The sequence below is a fragment of the Octopus bimaculoides genome, chromosome 10 (assembly GCF_046866305.1).
Source record: "Octopus bimaculoides isolate indiv1 chromosome 10, ASM4686630v1, whole genome shotgun sequence".
Taxonomy (NCBI): Eukaryota; Metazoa; Mollusca; class Cephalopoda; order Octopoda; family Octopodidae; genus Octopus; species Octopus bimaculoides.
Genome location: NC_142937.1, coordinates 47,203,652 through 47,225,357, shown reverse-complemented (window position 1 = coordinate 47,225,357; position 21,706 = coordinate 47,203,652).

Below are 21,706 nucleotides of genomic sequence, written 5' to 3'. Positions count from 1 at the left end.
GGGAAATTGACGGGAAATGTGCCAATATTTGTTCAAAAAAGTGTTTTTTCGTCATTTTCTGTTGGCAAATAGCGTTTTGTGCATCACAAATGCACTCATAACACTCCTTGTACATTACTGCATTTTGTGATACCAAAGATATTAAAATTGGTAACGTAGATTAGAAGCAAATCCAAATATTGCCCGAAAATGACCTCAAAATTGTGTGACCTGGCTTTGTTTTTCGAGGTATTTTGTAGTAAAAGACAGTTATTGTGCAGAAAACATACTTTATTTGGTAGCCGAAAGATTACTGAATCTTTTGATACCTCATTCGTCAAAATCGGCAACTCAGTTTTCGAATCCATAAGGAACATACGCACCACGCACAGATACACATACACAAACTCTGTTTTATACATAGAGATATATATGGAGGGGTTACTAACATTTATAAAAGCCGTAATTCAGTATACCAGCTACAGCACTTTGCTCATTGCGGTCATTGGAGCTATAGGCTCAAGCCTGATGTTAAACACGGTAGGAAAGCATATTAATAGATAAATCATATTAATAGATAAAGCATATTAAGACTTGTTAAAGCTTTATCAACATAATCATACCATAGCTAAATAATATTTTAGACTGATTATATCTAATACGTTGTTCCACATGAAAAAGTATCTGAAGTGTTAACTATATACGTTATTCTTTCAACACATAGTCAATAGTTTTAATCATGGAAAATTGGCTGTAACTCTTACAAGAGTGTATTAATCTTTTTTTTTTTTTTTTTTTTTTTTTTTTGCAAAACGAAACCAACAAAGGATAACAATTTACAAAGTAAGAGCAATGAGAGGTGTATAACAAAGAACAGAATTTTCAAAGATGTTCTCTCATAATACTACACCTTCAGTTTTTCTTTAACTCCAGAATCAGACGCTTCAGAATAAATACAATTGAAAAATAAATTATATATGTGATTGCACTCTATAAACTTCCAGCAGTCTTTTGTTATACAAATACATAATATAATTTTCAAATATGTTCTCTCTTCACACGGCATCTTCAGTATTATCTTTGTGGACTTCATATAAAAGCTAGACTCAAACGCTCCAGAAAAAATATAATTTTAAAATTAATTATGTATGCCATTGTCTGTAGTAAACTTCCAGTATATTTTTATATAAACTTTATACAAACATTTAATTAGGAATATAGTTTTCGAAGATGTTCTGCCCTAAAACTGCGCCCTAGCGTCTTCAGTAGTGCCTATATGAATTGTGCAGTATCTCCATAATTAAATACTTCAGAAACAAAAAAAAAAAACATTTTCAAAATAAGTTATTTGATCTAACAAGTGGACTCCCTTAGAGAAACAGTTAAGGGAGATAATCATTTCTTTCTACTCTCTGGCAGGATTAGAAGTTTGAATTTGAAATCACGAAGAAAATGCATTGAATATATTTGTCTTATTTGTCTTTTTCCTTTTGTTTACTCATTGGGAATGTCTGAAAATTTAAATCTTATTTTATTCGCTTTAGAAATCATCAGCATGACATAACTCGAGGTAAACATTTTATGAAGCGTGACATTTCTTATTGATGAAAATTATTTACAACTTAAAAGTAATTCAAGGAATGATTTTTCTTTACTTTTTCGTTTTGTTTTTCTTTTTCTTCATAGAACGTTAGTATTTCAGCAATCGAGAAAGAACAAAGGGAAAGTTCTTAGTGTCTACATACAATGTAACTGTATTCAAGGAATTCTACCTTACAAAAGTGTTCCTATAGTAAATAATGTTGTAATTTTAACTACAAACGAAATTCACAAGCCGTTTTCGATATCTTCTTTCAGATGTTGATATAGTTTCAAACTGCTACTTCATGGTGATACCCGTAGTCATAGGACATCTCTTCATTGACATAACGCCTTGATCTTCCGTCAGCAGTTTGGCTGCATCCTTTTAAATTCACAGAGATTTTTCAAACACATGAAGTCCCCTAGCGGATAGCTAGTTTAAGGGAGATAATCATGTCTTCATAATATTTGGTGGGATTAGAAGTTTGAATTCAAATTAAAACTTTCTCTTTTTTCTCCATCAATTAAAAAATAAGAAAATAAAGTTTCCAAATAACTATCTAATTTACATAGCGACAGGTAATATTTCATTACTTAAATGCACTAAGTTGACATCCTACGATAACACCAAAATGCAAGTTTGGGCTCAGAGATATAAGCTTTGAAAACGATCGCTTATTTACTGTCAAAACGGGATGAAGAGAGAAAGTAGTGAAAAGTGGTCACCGTAAAGTGGGGGAGAGACGTTATTATACTAAGTAGGAAAGGTGTGTCATGAAACTGCAAAGGAAATGCATGTAAGTGGAGAGAAAAATAGGAGCAGGTGAGTTGGTCAATAATAAACGAGAACATGGGAATTTGAAACATCTGTCATTGTTTCGGTAACGAAACATCTCTGAAATGTCTTTCTCTTTCTGTCTGTCTGACTGTCTTTCTCTCTCTCTCTCTCTCTCTCTCTCTCTCTCTCTCTCTCTCTCTCACACACACACACACACACACACACACACACACACACACACACGCAGTTCCTGTTTTCTTTCACTCTTTCTTTCTTTTCTTCTTTCCCTCTTTCTTACTATCTCCGCATTCAATTCCATGGATAGGGAGTTTTTGTTTATTTTTGTATGTTAGTATTTTGCTTATGACGCAACACGGAAACACCATCGACGAGATACGAAACTTGAGGTACTTCAGCTGAAAGATCGTTCATTTTCTTCTTTCTTTCTTTCTTTCCTTTTCGGCCATTGCGACTCCACGCTCTACCGGTAAAATATGTCGGAGTCAAGGAAGACTGAGTACAAAGAAACATCAACATTTCATTTTAATTGAAATCTTTGTTAGTTTTTTATTTATTTATTTATTTATTTATTTATTTATTATAGGCCACGATAGACATTAGCTTGTTAAAATGATTAAATTATCGAAAATCAATGCTGAATATGGGTGAGGTTTTTTATTTTATTTTTATTTATTTTATATTTATTTATTTATTTATTTCAGATTAAAGTGTCACCCTTCACTTTTTTCCCTTTCCTCTTTCTGATACAATATGAAAGAAAGAAAATGACTGCTAAACCAAGCTTAAAATGTAGGAAATGATTTATTATCCCCAAGTATTTCTGATGGCAATATATACATTTATTAAAAATCTAAATTATATTATTATTACATCAAAATGGCTGATGAATGCTGAAAAGCGGACACAATGGTAAATGATAGATACTTAGTTGCTTCTATTTACAAGCTGATTTCGAATCCCACCAAAGCTGATTTTGTTTTTCAAACTTTCGAGTTCTTGGATCAATGAAATGAATACCTGGAAACTACAGAATGAGATAAAACCAAATTTTCTCTTAACTTCTAACCTTGTGCTCAAGACATAAATGGGCATTTAGTTATGGTCATTAATGTTTTCAGTTCAAATCTCACTGCGTCAGCTTTGCCTTTTATCCTTCCAGGATCGAGGGAATAATACATCAGCTGTTGTTTAGCAGATCTATGATAAATGACGTTTCAGTCGTGACCATTCCGTCGTGATTTCGTGGACAGTGTACCTATAATATGGCATCTTATTGGCAAAGTCATAGATCATCAGATAGAATGCCTCGTAATTTTTTCGGCTCTCTATTGAAGTCGACATTATCTTTCTTCCATTCGATCTCCAAAAACAGAAAAACATTATCCTTTCAGGTCGATGGCTTTCAAAATGTTACATCGTTGGACAGGATGAATCACGATATGTTTCAACTCTGTGCTATCGGAGTTCAAATCCAGCTCCTTGTTCCCCTCGAAACAGCGGTCACGTCTTTACGTAGATAAATTAGTGGAAGAATAGGGAAGTCTTTTAGCAAGTACCCAAGTTTTTCAGCTGATTGCCCTTTACGACAACACCCCAAATACGAGGAGACTTTTAAATCTCGTGAACTCAAAAAGACATACGCACAAACTTTCATAGTTCTTTGATACCTTTACCTAAGTCAGTAATGAGGAACTATCCCCATGTATGTCTGAAGTGGTACACCGAAGGTAACACGTGATAGACTTTGTTAAAACTATCTCCTTTCAATACTGTGTTATGCAGTACTTACATCTAAGCATTTATCTAACATAGATATTCATGTATACTTATAAATATATATGGCTTCCATTGGTCAAGATTGTCCATGCATCTGCACATGTGTGCACGGCTCTATGCGAGATTTTTTTTTAATATGACAGGCAGTTGGCCATGAATACAAATTTCATCTCTCTATACCATCGATGTTTATTTCAGAGGAAAGCTGCCGACTTGGACCGATACCACTTCGCATCAGTTTCATCGCTGGCCTTTCTGTCGTAACGCTATGAGCTGAAAGAGATACCACAAGGCATCTTGTTCGACTCTCTAACAGGGCCGTTAACCCACCACCTTGGATTGATTCTTTTTTATTGATCCCGACGGAATGAAAGGTGAAATTGACTTCAACAGAACGTAAAGTATCGAAATACATACAAAGCTTCGTACATACGCTTTTACTAAATATGATTTCATGCATTGAGTTTTGTAAGAAAAGGAGATGGTGGATAAGGAAGATGGTAGTGATGGAGAGAAGGAGGAGGGAAAGAGAGACGACAGGGTGCTAAGAATGGGTAATGGTGGTGGTGTCGGTGGTTTAAAGAGGATAGTCGATTAAATTGCCACTACTAAATTTTGTTGACCGCTGAAAGATGAAAAGCAAAATCGATTCCAACGAAGTTATTTGAACTTGAACTCAAAATCAGAAGAGAAAGAGAAAAAAGAAAAAAAATATCGAAACTTAGTATGGTAAACCTTATCCTTTCCGAAGATTTAATGATGATGATAATCATGGTGATGATGGTGACGATGATGATGGTAATGCAACTCTGTCAGTTTTGAGACTAAAGAGTGAGTTTTTCGACCGAATGAACTGTCTGCTTGTTAAATCAGCGTATAAATACCTGAAGCTGAATGGTTAAAAAGTTTACTTTGCAACTACAAGGTTTTGGGTTCGATGGCACGGCTTGACATCTTGAGCAAATGTCAATTTCTGTGCTTTCGGATTGATCTATACGATGTGAACAAAATTAGCAGGCCGGAAACTGTGTAGAAAGAAACCCATCGGCTGGATTTTATATGTACTGCCTTGTTACATATGTGTTCAACTGATTCTCTCTGAGAATTGCGGAATACTCAACCACTTGCTCGTTAATTGAGGAGCAGATAATTTGGTTGATTGAACAACTGAATCTACATCGTCGAGACCGACGGAGAGCTATCTATCCATTCTACACATGCACACACACGCACACACACACACACACACACACACACACACACACACACACACACACACACACACACACACACACACACACTTGTACCGCTAACATAAATCTCAGAGCTCAAATAATGTGATACAGATTGTAGCAAAACTGAATCCATGAATTATTGGCACATTCAATCTTCGGGCTTTCTCACCGTTTTCCCTCACCCAATTCCACTTCAAAGGCTTGGGTTGACCTGAGGTTACAGTAAATAACGCTTGATCAAGATTTCACGCTGAAGAATTGAATCTGAGACTTCGTGATCGCAAACGAAATTCTTAACAATTCAGCCATGCGCAAGTCCACTTTTCATTTTATTTTATTTTATTTATTTACGTATTTATTTATTGTATTCATTTATTTGTTGTTATTGTTGTTGCTGCTGCTGCTGCCGCTGCTGCTGCTGCTGCCGCTGCTGCTGCTGCTGCCGCTGCTGCCGCTGCTGCCGCTGATGTTGTTGTTGCTGCTGCTGTTGTTGTTGTTGTTGTTGTTAAGTGATGATAAATAGACAGAAAAAGACATAGATTAAATGAAAGGCGCAATTTCTAAAATCACTCTTCATCAAATATACATTTTCAACGAAGTACTAATCGATCATTTCCGAATATTATACAGCTATTATTTAAAGTGCTTCGATAAACATAAGATAGTCATTAGAGTCAAGTAACATCATGGTGTGTTTGTTGGTCCGCACATATGTCTACTGAAATAAATTATTATATGAATCTAAGGAATAATTATTCAACACAGAAGCGATGTAGATTATTAATTTCATTTTATTTTTAAGCATTATTGAGTGGTGGAGAGTAGAATCGGTAGAATGTCGGACAAAATACCTCGTAGTATTAAGTTGATGTCTGTTTACTTCCTGAGTCCAAAATCTGTTCCTGTTCATTTTGTTGATAAAATACAAAACGTTACTGAGGAGGCGAAGGAATCAACTACATCCAAGAAAATTTTGTCCCAGTATGGCTACAGAAATTAATAAAAGACTTTTCAAAACAGAGAATAAATAGATACTAAGCCTAAGGCATAAGAAGATTTTAGAGTTTTCGAAAAGCTATGGGTTCCTGAAAATCAATACTTAGAAATATATAATATATATAGAAATATATAATATATATAATATATCTGTTGATGTAACTTATGCGGCTACTGGAGCAGCCTTTCAACAGAAGGTGGAATAAACTACAAAATCGTTATGATTTGGCATTACGCAATCCTCGAAGAAATATTATAGAGAAAAGAGACAGAGAGACAAAAACAGACCGACAGACAGAGACACTCTCCAGATAAGCCGAATTCGTGGCCACCATTCGGTTCCCATTTCACTTCATGCATGTTGTTAATCATCTCGTGATCATAATATAAACATCATATATAAAAATCACATAATACTCATTTCTTCATCTCTTAGTTATCCTCAGTTTGCTTCTTCATGGTCAGTCAGAGTACAATGTCCTGTTTTCGTCTCTAGTTGGGAAAATAAATACTAGTAATTTTATTTGTAAAGTGTAGTGTCTCCCACGTCCAATATTTGGTAGTAAAACAATAACCTTCTGGTTCCCTCTAAGAATATGTGTAGCAAGGCGGAGGTTAGTTTTATTTTTATTTAATTCATATTTACTTACTTGTTATAAGTTAATTAATATTCTCTCAAGATGGCAATTGTTTTATATTCCGAGTAGACACATATACTTCGTGTACTGACTCCGATAATGCTATAAGATATAGCATTGGCACTCAACTCTGGGTATTCGGTTCCTTACAGGCGAAACAGCAGTAAGGAACCGTACACCCAGTTTAAGTTTACTTCTTTTCTTTTGTCATTCATTACACTCGGCAACGCAATCTTTGCTACTATTAGACGAAATGGTGCTCATGGGTTATTTGGGAGCGCTGATTCCGAATCTGCATTCATTTTTGCTCTAGCACGTGACGTTTTTGCGCTATAATTATTATACTTCTATCATAATTACAATCATGTGAAAATTCATGACAAAAAAAATGAATGTTATGCTAAGCGTAAATTACCGTTATTTGGTATAAAAACAAAAGCAACCAGGTAAACAAGTAGCTCTAAAACAATAAAACACAGAACAAAAGTGTAAAGTGAATATTAATTTTATGTTTTTCAAAAATAGCTTTGGCGTCTTCTTTTACGCTTATGTCGCATATCCGTTTCTCGTTTTAAAAATCAGCAGTAGTCCGTCAGCATGTTTGGTGTAAGTCTGCCACTGTAGCGGCTTTCTAGCTCTTTGATTTCTTGATGAAATCGTTCACCATGCTCATCGCTTACATCACCCATATTGGGTGGAAAAGAGTCAAGATGAGAGAGGAGAAAATGAATTTTTAGAGACATTCTTGCCCCAAGTTGCTTATAAGCTTTCAAAAAGTCATTCACGATTACAACATAGTTAGATGATTTTTTTTATTTCCCAAAATATTTTTTTACAAGAGAAACAAACTTTTCCCAAGTAATTTTCCCTGCTGGGCTTAGTTTTTTTTTTTTTTGAAAAAGCTCATCACAAATTAGTGTACGAATTTCTAGTCCTTTAAAAACACCAGTTTTGATCTTAGCTTCACTCTTGCTGGAGACAAATTTTCCACTGAGATATTCTTCACCGTCTTCATTCATGGCCTTAACAAAATTCTTAAATAAGCCAGGGTTAATGTGTAAGCGAGGAAGGTAAATTTCTCTGAGTGTCAATTAAAGGGATATATTTAACGTTGTATCTCCTTGAAATGAAATCACTTCTCTTTGACCACTCTTTCTGATCATAGTGATGCTTGTCATCTCTGCTGTTCCATAGGCACAAAAAACACTGATGCTTTGTACACCCCATTTGCAACCCAAAAGGCAAACCAATATCTTTCAAGTCCCTGCATATATTCAGAATATTTAATCAAGTGCAAAATTTTATCCATTGATTCATAAGTTTCCTTTAATCCTACAGCATGTGCTAGTGGTATTGAAGGGTTTTGACTGCCATTATGCAGCAAAACAGCTTTTAGGCTTGCTTTGCTGGAATCTATGAAGAGTCTCCATTCTTCAGGACTATGGCCGTACCCCATCTCACGTAGGAATCCTTGAACATCACAACAAAAACAAATACCGTCTTTCTCCGTAAAAAATTCATGCAATTCTGTATGCCGTTTTCGATAATACGAGTATTTTACACCCTCGTGTAAAAGATTCCATTGTTTCAACCTGGAGCCCAGTAGTTCTGACTTTTCTTTTGTTAAACCCAAGTCTCTAACTAAATCATTTAACTCAAGTTGACTTAATAAATGAGGAACTTTTTTTGAAGATCCTGGTTCATCACAGTGATCTGCTGTATCACTCGGCACGCCTTCAATTGAAATAGATGCAGTTCTTTCTTCACTTAAACTATCTTTGTCAAAAGATGAAGGAAGTTCTGGAATTGGAATATTTTCAGCAGCATGTGCAACTGGTTTTAAAGCTGAAGGGTAATCTGGATAAACAATCTTGGACTTGTTCTTCTAAGAGAAACCTGTGATGTTAGTTAAGCAGAAATAACAATCAGTATAGTGGTTTGTTTGTTCATGCCATATCATTAGTACTGCAAATGGCATAATTTTTTCCGTTTACCATTCAACCATTGGGTTAGTGCTATGTAGCAGTTTTTGCAACAAACATGAGGCGCCCACAGTTTATCTTGGTCCCCAACTTTGCACTCAAAGTAAAGCCTGTAAGCATTTTAAGATTTCTTTCTAAGCTTATTTCTCTGATCTTTTGGCGTAAATTTTCTGCAGACGTAACAAAAGCTGTCCGGATGATTAACACAAACTAATAATAACCTAAATCATCACTCAAGGAAGTCTATCAGTAAACTAAAATATATAAAATTAATCAACTGTAAATGTTACTGTAAATTATCAAAATATGTTTCTCAAAAAAAAAAAAATCATTGAAATTATTATAGAATGTACTGAAGCTATGGCTATCACGAAACAATTTTTTCCATTTTTAAATTTCAAACATTGATCACTTTAATAACTAAACTTACTACTAAACTACTTTTCATATAACCTGGCTCTCTTATTTGATGTGCTTTGTTTTAACAACACTAGCAGTTATCAAGAAAAAGTAGTCTGAGTGGCTTACTATAACCTAATATCAATAGCCTATTGTGAGAACTTTACTATAATTACAGCGGTAACAGTAAAATAAATTCTCATCTTGTGTAGCAATTTAACAATTAGCCTACATTTTCTTCTATCAGCACTTATTTTTGTTTCAGTGATGAGTATATGAATGAAAAGCGAAAGCAAATAGCCTACTACTTTATCAATATTATCAAGCGATTGGAAAATCTGGTGCCGTGAATAACTAAAAAACTACACCCTAAAATTACCCTAAATCAGCTGAAAAAGTTTAAATAGCATGACAATAGTATGTATGTATGTATGTATGTATGTATAGGATACTCCCCCACCACTACCACACACATACACACAGATCTCAGAGGTCCTGCAAAGGATCATAAAAATAAATAAATAAATGCGCCCTTTTAAAGCCTAGCCAGGCTCATGGGCCCAGCTGGACGGGACGCCAGTCCATCGCAGCGTTACTCATTTTTGCCAGCTGAGTGGAACTGGAGCAACGCGAAATGAAGTGTTTTGCTCAAGAACACAACGCGTTGCCCAGACTAGGAATCGAAACCACAATCTTACGATCATGATGCTAACACCCTAACCACTAAGCCACGCGCCTCCACGCAAAGGATCATGAGCGTTGTTTTTCACCTGAGAAATAGATCTTTAAAAGAAAAAATGGTGAGTTACTGCACAAGAGTTCGCGTAGTAAGTTCAGCCAGAAATTTTACGTGAATTGCGCTACACAATTTACAATCTTTTAAAACGTTACTTTTCTTTTCTCGTTTCACACAGCGCAGATTAGCGAAGGTGTCAGTAACGGTATTAATCAAGGGACCTCTCCCTATCTAAAAATAAATATTATTAAAAAATATACTGACTTGACTGACAGAAAACACAGTTCTGTACTATAAGTGGTAGGTATCGTTTTGCAGGTACGTGATGTATGTATGGGGAGATGTGTGTGTGTGTGTGTGTGTGTGTGTGTGTGTGTGTGTGTGTGTGTGTAACAGTGACTTGTCCGGTTCACATATCACTGATAACAACCCTCTGCTTTCATTGAAGTTTGCAGTATTTGATGACACTTTGTTATTATTTTTATGTATATTACGAAGGGACCCGACATTGCTACCCAAACAAGTAGTCTCTGCAACCTCTTGTTGTTTGGGATTATTTCAGAAACAGGAGAAAGTTTTGATAAAAAAACGAAGTATAATGTCTTACATAAGTACCAAGCGAGAAGTGTGTGTGGGGGGGGGGGGGAACCATCGATTATATCGACCCAAATATACCAGGTACTTGGGTTGATCATGTCAATCCAAATATTTGGCTAGTACTTTATTTTTCGGCTCAGGAGGATTAAAGACAAAGCTAACTTCAGCATGATTCGAACCCAGATGGTAAAGATCCGTAACAAGGTATTTTTTTGTCTGACGCACTAGCATTTATGTAGGACGGAAGAATGGTTGAAACGTAAGCACACCGGATTCACTGCCTTGTAATACTGAGCTGTACCGTCCCTGTGCCTTCTACACGATTTGTTGAACACTAGCCTTTCAGTTTCTAAGTAGTTACTCGTCTTCCTAGAAAAAAAAACAGTCAAATAAGTCTGCAGATTGTATAATACATTCCTAGATAATCGAAGTAAGTTTGAAAGCTTTTGATAATACATCTACTTGATCAGGGTTGATTTAGAAAAAAGTCTAAAACAACAACAACAACAACACGCAATACTTGTTGGACACGTGAGGAGATATGCTAACTGTAATGTTATTATTCCCTGATATCTAAACGACATACCAAAAAGCAGATAGTTACGAAGATGAGAAGATGACATATTCCATTCAACTATAAATATACACTTACAGCAACAGCGATATCCTGTGAAGCCACGGAGACCAGCTTCGTCCAGTAGTAGCAGACTGCGTTCTTAGCTGACAATAACACTGACCAAGCACATTCATTACACAATGCCACAAGCTACAATACTAACCATAATAACAATAAGTGTCATGTACAGCTCGAGCGAGTATTGTAGGCAAATGAAAAGCATTCTATATTAAATAAAAGCATCCCAATGCATTACGGAAGAATTGCGTTCCTTAAAATCCTATTGTAAATTAAAATTCCGCAATACGAAACCCATTTTCCTTTCACTTCCAATTTACGTAACACGGAATTCAATTTTGTATAACATGGAAATCACTGGAAATAGACTTCATGTCACGAAATTCTGCGTTGCGGTAAAATTTTACTAAATACAATACCTTCGTAATGTGAATGATGCTTGTAATATTCCTAAAAGAAGTTGCCGAAGCTACAGTTGTAATTTCCCTCTCTCTCTCTCTCTTTCTCTCTCTCCTCCTCCCTTTCTCTCTCTCCTCCTCCCTTTCTCTCTCTTTCTCTCTCTCCTCCTCCCTTTCTCTCTCTCTTTCTCTCTCTCCTCCTCCCTTTCTCTCTCTCTTTCTCTCTCTCCTCCTCCCTTTCTCTCTCTCGCCACCTCTCTTTCCCTCACCTTGTTTCTTTCATCCTCTCTTTCTCTTACTATTTATCTATCTTTGTGTCGAAGTTACTCCAAAGACTTCATCAATATCGTAGATGCACCTTTTTCATGACTATGCCTTATGATGCTTGAGATGAATGGTTGCTTATATAATCAGTGCTGAAGCTGTTGAGAAGATTCTTTTCCCATAAGTCATTTCTGAGCTCTTTCCTGAGCTCTGAATCTTTTTCTTTTTTTTTTCTGCAGTTTCTTAATGTGATCCACAGTTACAGCTGTCCTGCATGTTTGTCTCTAATTCTTGCATAGAATTATGTAAAAGCTTCTTAGGTGCATCTCTTGGACAATGAGTTTCTGTAACTTGAGAATACAGGGTCTGTTTTGGTGTTCTTGCGTCTTGTCATAATACAGACATTATTTAACTACCACTATATTAAGACCTAGGGATTTATGTTAAAGGATGAAAGAACATTAAAAAAAATGAGTTATATTTTTGTGAATAAATACACTTTTTTACATACTTTCGCTACAACTATTAAATAATATTTTGAAGATAGCGAGAAGTATCAGGTAATCACATGGAAGGAATTTATAAAACTGATAAATTTATAAAACTGATCGTTAATCTAAAAATTACCACTGCATATGCTGGAGTACTTATTGAATTTTAAAAACAGAAAATCTATAACTCTTACCATCTAAACTTTTTAAAGGGAAATAGAACTAATATCTGCAAACAAAAAGACGTGAAGTTTCAAACATTGACTGATTCTCCTGAAGCATACAAGGAATCAGAATCTCCGCCATCAGAAAAAAAATGGACGATAGAAAAATTATTAATAGTTATCAAGAAGTTCAAGTAACAATTCAAGGAGAAATGGCAAGTAAAGTTACAAAAATTGCTGCTCGCGAAGTGGATATATTGTAGAGCAGTGGTTCTTAAGCAGGGTCCATATGGCGCTTGGGGGTCCATATAAGATTTTGTTGCTAATATTCATGTACAATAAATTGGTTATACTTCTACAATACACAAAATATTATAACAAGTCTTTTACTCGATTCTTAATAATATTTATAAGAATATAATAAGCCTCGTTATGAGGGTCCACTTGAGTTAAATAGGAATCAGAAGAGTCTGTAAGTAAAAAGTGGTTGAGGACCATTGTTCAAGCTAGAAGAAAATCTAGTATGGGGGCGGAGGCGTGGCTAGGATGTGTGCGGCCCGGAGCAGCTCTTGAGTTTGCCGCCTCCGCCTCCTGAACAGGCTTATACTGCAGACCCAAAAGTGACGCCCCCGTAAAAGTATCGCCAGAGGCGAGCCGTTTCCCCGTTCTCTCACCCTCCGCTACGTTTCTATATAGAAAGAAGGAATTTAATCATGATGATAAGTAGTCTCTTGATGAAATCAAGATTGAACAGTACTCTGGCGTCACACCACTATCAATATTTATGGGAATATGCTTGAAAAACTGCAGGATAGGAAACTATCAGGAAGTGACTTCATTATTGGTCGTTGATATAGATAACTTTCGGTTGGTAACATCCTATTCATCTCTAGCAACAAACTCACTTGGGAAATCAATACACTAAGTTGGTTGACATTTGTGGAAACAAAGTTAATAACCAGGAACAAAGCCACTCACGAAGCAAATAACTGTCGGGAAAGTGAAAGCCAGAATTTAACATATAAACTGAATATAGCTTGTCTAAGTCTATTCCACCGTGAATGTTGGTCAAGAACATCCTTCTACATGAACAAACTTCTGGAATGATATTGTTAAAATTACAGTAATCCTGGAGGAATAATTTTAGACAGACCCTATACAGTTTACATATTATATTCTGATATTTACCACACATTGGATAATAGAATTCGAAATAAAATGTCTGAAAAGATGAGATAATCATGACTAGAAATTCTTTGATCATAAGAACTAATCGATCGAAGCTAACCTGGAGCTAAACAAGCACCACAACAGATGGAAAGAACGTACTGGTTTATAAAATGGTTCGATTTTGTACCCATCTCATCGATTCTACTGGCCCTCCATCTTACCACAGTTCCAGAAACTATTATCATAGCCATACAAAACTTGGCTTCATCCTGGTATATTATCATAAAATTAGATACAGAAATAATTAATATAGTTACTAATGAAATAAAGTATTACATGTGTATATTTCAAAGAGACAGTCTTTCTGCAAAGTTATTAACGCCTACATTGTGTCTTCAGCTATGATGGAGTCACAGGGGTGCCATCGTGCTATATTACATGTCTTGACCATTTTAAAACCTAATGAAGCCCATCCCTCTCCAGTCAATTTCTTCCACAAAGATCGGAGTCTATAGGGTTTCCATTGTGTTTTAAGGGACAGAAAGTACAGGATTCCCGGCTGAAAGGAATTCCATTCCATCGCACTTTTAACCATGTGAACCTTTGACTCTCATCCTTTCGGGCGTTTATAAACGGTTATTGGTATCGGACGGGATGCATTGTGGTATTCATATTGGTTCTTTGTACGGTAGATTGAAAACCGTCATCCGGCTTAACACCTCCACTTGCTTTTAGGTATCTTTAGGGATACATATGTATGCATGTATGTATGTATGTATATATGTATGTATGTATGTATGTATGTATGTATGTATGTATTTATCCTGTGAAGGCACGTGGTTTAGTTATTAGGGTATTCAGCTCACGATCGTAAGGTTGTGAGTTCGATACCCGGTGACGTAGTGTGTCCTTCTGTGTAAGACACTTAATTTCACGTTGCTCCAGTCCACTCAGCTAGCAAAAAGAAGTAGTACCTGTATTTCAAAGGGCCAGCCTTATCACATCCTGTGTGACGTTGAATCTCACTGAGAACTACGTACGTTTGTTGAGAGTACGTTGTTGAGGGTACGTTGTTGAGGGTACGTTGTTGAGGGTACGTTTGTCTAGAGTGTTCAACCACATGCGCGTTAATTTTATGAACAGACTATTCCGTGGATCGAATCAACTGGAACCTTCGTCACCGTAACCGACGGAATACCGGGTTCTTTTCATGTATGTATGTATCCTATTCTTTTATCCTTTTGTTTGTTTCAGTCATGAATGGTTTAGTCGAACAAATCCACCCCAGTATTTACTTTTTTTTTCTTTTTAAAGCCAGGTACTTATGCTATCGTACCATATTACCGAACCGCTAAGTTGTGGGACGTGAAACAAATCAACACCAGTTGTCAAGCAGTGGTGGAGAACAAACGAACACAGAGACAGACACGTATAGATATGTATATACACACACACACGCACACACACACACGCACTCACGCACACGCACACTCACACACACACACACACACACACACACACATACGACGAGCTTCTTTTAGTTTGTCTTCTACTCGACCTGGTGCTATCGAAGAAGACACTGAGCCTAGAACCGTGTGGTTGGGAAATAAGCTCCTTACCACACAGCCACGCTTGCGCCTGTATGTATAATCTTCCATGTCTTTAGTCATCATATTTTTACAATATCGGAAGAGTCGTTCATCGACTTTCATTGACATTTAGATATCATAAACTAGGTAGTCATATATATGTTGAAGTTATATAAATGTTGTGTGTGTGTGTGTATGTGTGTGTGTGTGTGTGTGTGTGTGTGTGGGTGTGGGTGGGTGTGTGTGTGTGTGTAAGTATGTATGAATGCATGTATGTATGTTTGTATGTATGTGTGATTGTATGCTATAAGTATTCGAGACAATTCCCCATCTTGAGGATAACTTCTCTTCCGCCAACCAATATCAGAGGTTGTGAAACATGAAGGTCCGTGAACTTACAAAATAGAAGAAAAGATAAAAATTCAAATTCAAACTATCAATGAACGGCATGCATACAAACAAACGTACACACATATATAACAGCCTTGAATTCTCAGAGGAAACCACCACGCATCCTAGGGCACGTTTGTTCTTCCCTCAGGGGCTCTATATGCATGCATGTACATAAATGTATACATGCATGCATACTGGCACACTTGTATCACATTTGTACCAATAATAATTAGTGCATTTCGTTTTATGAATAAATGCCTAAGTAATAATGTGAAAAAAAAATCAACGGTTAACTTGCATGTTACAAATACAAACTGTAAGCGGAACTGTAAAAATATGCAAGACTTCTCTCAAATTCAAAATGTGAATGTGTTTTTTTATCTCCATTCCAACAATGGGGCTTTGCATCTTTGTTAGAAACCAGTTCCTTCTTTCCAGGAACACTTCAAATACTTAAAATAGAAGAGAACATACACATATGCATAGATACATATGAACATACAAACATATACATGCGCACACATACATACATACATACATACATACATACATACCTCATACATAAACACACACCTACATACATATATAACTACACAAGTATGACTACCTAGTTTGTGATGTCTAACTAAATGTCACTGAATATTGATATCCGGCTCTTTCGATATTAAAAAACGTGATGACTAAAAACAGGGAAGATTATACATGTATATACATAAACACATACTTACATACGTCATATACACATACATGCATATACATCTATATACACACATAGTAAATGGACATCAGTCGGTTTCGACGATGAATACTCATTTGTTAGATCGTCTGAATTATCTGTTCATTGAATTGCTAAATAAGGAGCTGATCATTCTACAAACGTGTGCACTATTAACTCTTCAGAGACATACACGACATGATGCAGTGCATAAACAAGGTTGTATTTTTAAGTAAAAGGGACACTATCTAATTGACGAGCTTCTGCATAGTTTCCAACTATCCAATTTTGCTCACAAGACTTCGGTTGAGCCGAGCCCATAACCAAGGAAGCCGCGACGAGTGATCTCTAGACCGCGTGATTAAGAAGTAAATTTCTTAACCGTTCTGTTATGTTATGTTCAAGCACACGCGCACGGGCACCCACACATACCTCCATATATATATATAAAGCCTTTTTTCTTTGATTATGGGTTCATAAGTACACCATTAACAATTAGTGAACATGAAAGGCAGCGAGCAGGCAGAATCTTTGACACGCCAAGTAAAATGCTTAACTGCCTTTCGTCTGGCTTTACGTTCTGAGTTCAAATTCCGCCGAAGTTGACATCGCCTTTCATCGTTTTGAAGTCGATAAAATCAGTAGCAGTTGAGTACTGGGGTCGACGTAATTGACTTTAATCCCTCCCCCGAAATTGCTGGCCTTGTACCAAAATTTGAAATTAATAATTAATGTACATGGTTATGTTTGTAAATGTGTAAATGATAAATCTTGAAAAGCACAAATTTTCAAGCAAAGAATTTCATCAGCTAACATGAATTTTAAAAAATGTAATCTGCAAGAATTTTCTGAAGTAACACAGTGTTTTCCAAACTCTTACTGTTAGTGCTACACTTTTTAAACATACATAATTTAGCGACATACCAATTAAGTTTTATGCAAACCTAACGTTAATTATTTTAATATGATCTACCATGGTTATAAGATGCTGATGTATAAATTAATTTTAATAGTGGAGCATGTCGAGAAAAGAGAAATGTGAGTTATCATTTATCGATAATAATCTGTAAATATGTGCAACGATTAATAAAAAAAAAACTTTTATAACTTACTATTTCAATGAGATACATAAGCTTGATGGGAAGAACAGAGATTTTTGATATTAGGTAGAATAATAGATAACGACACTCGCATTTCACTGTCAAGCATTTTCAAGTTTCCACATTTCGATGTCTTTAAGTTTAGCATTGTTGAAAAAGATGCTTCGCAAATGTATGTAGTAGAAAATGCAAGAGAATTTGTAAAACTTTTTAGCTAGGTTTGGATGCTTCTTTGAAACACAAATCCAAAAGTTCTGTAAGTTCTCCTCTTCATAAATCAATAACAGACACTGATCATTCTTGATTTCGGCTAGTTCTTCTTCTTTGGTAAGTGAAAAATCAATCATTACAGTTGCAAGAAATGGATTTTTGATCCAATTGTAGTTTTGGATTTCAATATTTGGAAAATAATAATCAAGTTCTTCTCTAAGAAATGATAAATGGTCAACAATTAACGATCTGATCTCACATTTTAGCTCGCACTCACAATTTTTGGAAAACATTGCCAAATTTCCTTCTTTTACTTTGTGTTTCCAAACTGTTATCTTGTCTCTCATAGTACAAATTTTATCAGCCGATGTTAAGATATTTTCTGCCTTTCTCTGCACACCTATGTTAATTTCATTCAAACGTTCAAATATGTCCGAAAGATATACCAATTTGGTCCACCAAAGTTCGTCCTAAATCAGATCGTTGAATTTATTCTGTTAAATTTCTTCAAAAAGTTTAAGCATCATTTCTCTCAATTTGTATACACGACAAAGCATACAACCTTTTGAAAGCCAACGAACCTGTGTGTGCAGTAGAAGTTTTTTGAAATTTGCTCCTATTTCTTCACAAATATGAGCTACTAACTCTTTAACTCTTCGTAAATCATCTCCAACAGTTTGCGCAATTAGTGCTTTGCAATGCAAAAAAAAAACAACGAGTAATTATAATATTTGTATTCTCTTTTTTTGCTAAAGTTGTAAAACCTTTTACTGAACCTACCATTGAGGATGCGCCATCTGTGCATATTCCTATACAGTTTAACCATAACAAATTATTTTCCTTCATGAAGGACTTTAAAGCTTGAAAATTGTTTCCACCTCTAGTTTTCAACACAAGAATTGCTCAATAATTCTGTCATTATAAATGAAACGTATAAAAACCATCAATTGTGCTAACCCACTGACATCTGTTGATTCACCTAACTGCAATGTAAACATCATATTATCTTGAAAAATATCCTTCACTTGCAGCTTAATGTTATCAGACAAATGTGAAGTCAGTTTTATATAATCTTTGTGTATAAACGAGGCTTAAACATTTTTCCTGGGCACTTCTCACACTGATGTAGGTCATTCAACAGTTGTTTGAGTGGCTTCCTTCGTAGCTGTTAAATTTTATTCATCGGAAATGTCATCTTCCGCAACTTTTCTTTTCTTAATTAAAAACTTATCCATTTTATAGGTAATTTAATTACAATTTATGAATAAAACTAAGCTGATTTATTATAAGGTTATGATAACTAAACATGTAATTAATATCACCAGCAGTAAGCACGATAAAATTAGAAAAGGCACGTTGCAGTTAATTAGAACATCCGATTCCTAAGGCTAAGTCCGCGAGACTGACGAACAAGGAGCAAGTGTGGCATGAATTTAAAGTGACTTCGTAATTATTAGTTCACCTTCGGTAATGCGTAATACCAGTACAGTTGAGCAATAACTTTAGGCAAAGCAGTTCCAGTGTGTTTCGCTCACTAAAACAGGTGCGGATTTGAAAATTTTTAATCGATTTTCAATTTACTTCGAACAACAGTATTGCGCTTGCAATATGTTAATTCTTTTACACTGAATATAATACAATGAAAACGAGCGTTATATATTGAAGATTACTTGTGCCTTTTTGTTTTCGGTTTCATTTTTTTAAAATCTCGCCTCCAAACATTAAGTGGGAAACGATATCCGGTAGGTACATGTTCGCAATGCTAACGAACAGATTCTGAAAAGCTGAAACAAATTGGTATTGGGTATTTTATATATTGGTTTCCCGTACGTTTGCGACACACCTAAGCCCTGCTGGCGACACACTAATGTGTTGCGACACGCAGTTTGGAAAACACTGCAGTAACACATCATTGTTCTTATCCAAGTACCAGTGTTTCTTTGTTAGAATCTATTTCTTTCATTCTAGGAAGAATTCAAAAACTTAACGAAAAATAAAGTAACACACATACATACATACATACATACATGCATTTATATATACATATACACCCACACAATTACATAAGTCATACACACATAGATGCATAAATTCACATCATTTAAAGAGAGTTTCTCTATTTTCATATTTAAACATCAAATCTAAAATAAACAATAAAGTGAATAACAATGACGACAAATTAGAATATTGGTCTTTTAAATCCAGATTAAAGCTTAAATATTTATTGCTTTGTCTGTGGGGCATTTGATTCTAAGAAGAAATATTTGAACGACAGTCTTGTAAAGTTAGGTTTCTCGGAGATCAAGCAGAATCGATTGGTTCGCAGGTTGCAAGCGTAAATCTATCAGCTAGGCCGACGAGATATGTTAGACATTCCAGCAGTATAGTTTGTAGACAATCGTAATTGCTATTCTCCCAATTCAGCCTTGTCACTCAGTGACTGTATATTATCGAGTTAAACAGAGTTTTTTTTTTTTACACACACAGACACACATATACCTATGTATACATACATATTTATGTAAACATGTGTGTGCATATGAGAGTATATATATTGGTTGGTAGCTGATGATTCATCCCGTTGCTACGCGTGTTTTTCGCTATGTGCCATTCTTCAAGCGACATACTGATAACTTTTTTTTTTGTGGCCAAAACAGGCGGTCTAATTTTCCTTAGCTGGCAACGTATCAGTATGAATGTAAATACATACATACATACATACATGGATAGATGGAAGGACGAATTGACTATATATATACATATACTACACACACACATGCGTATATGAGTGTATACCAGTGCATGCATGCATACATACATACATATATATATATATATATATATATATATATATATATATATATATATGTATGTATACACACACACACACACTTTTACTCTCTTTTATTTGTTTCAGTCATTTGACTGCGGCTATGCTGGAGCACCGTCTTTAGTCGAAGAAATCGACCTCAGAACTTATTCTTTGTAAGCCTAGAACTTATTCTATCGGTTACTTCTGCCGAACCGCTATGTTACGGGTACGAAAACAAACCAACATCGGTTGTCAAGCGATGGAGAGGGGACAAACACAGGCTCACAAACATCTACATATACATATATACGATGGGCCTCTTTCAGTTTCCGTCTACCAAATCAACTCACAAGGCTTTGGTCAGCCTGAGGCTATAGTAGAAGACACTTGCTCAAGGTGCCACGCAGTGGGGCTGAACCCGGAACCACGTGGTTGGTAAGCAAGCTACTTACCATGCATAAATGCATATGTTTTTACATACGTATTTGTATATACGTAGATATTTATATATGTGTGTATACAAGCATACACAAGCGGGTACGTACACAAGCACATATTTACATGTTTACCTGCGTGTGGTGTGTGGGTGTCAGTGAATGTGTATATACTTACATGCACAAAAGCCGATATGTGTTACCGTTAGCATAATATTGGCTTCAAATTTTGGCACAAGGCCGGCAATTTCAGTGGAGGGAGTAAGTTGATTAAATCAACCCCAGTAATCAACTGGTACTTATTTCATAGACCTCCGAAGGATAAAAGCTAAAGGAGACATCGGTGGAATTTGAACTCAGAATGGGAAGACGGACGAAAACGCCGCTAAGCATTTTGCACGGCGTGCTAACGCTTCTGTCAGCTCGCCGCCTTAACAAATGGCATAATAATGAATTACTTACCATGGTTCGCTCATTCATGCACCTTACCATGGTTCACTGAACGAACCATGGTAAGATGCATGAATGTACATGAATGTACATGAATGTGCATGAATGTACCTTTCTCTCTATATATGTACATATGTGTATAAATCTCTCTATCTCTTTCTCTC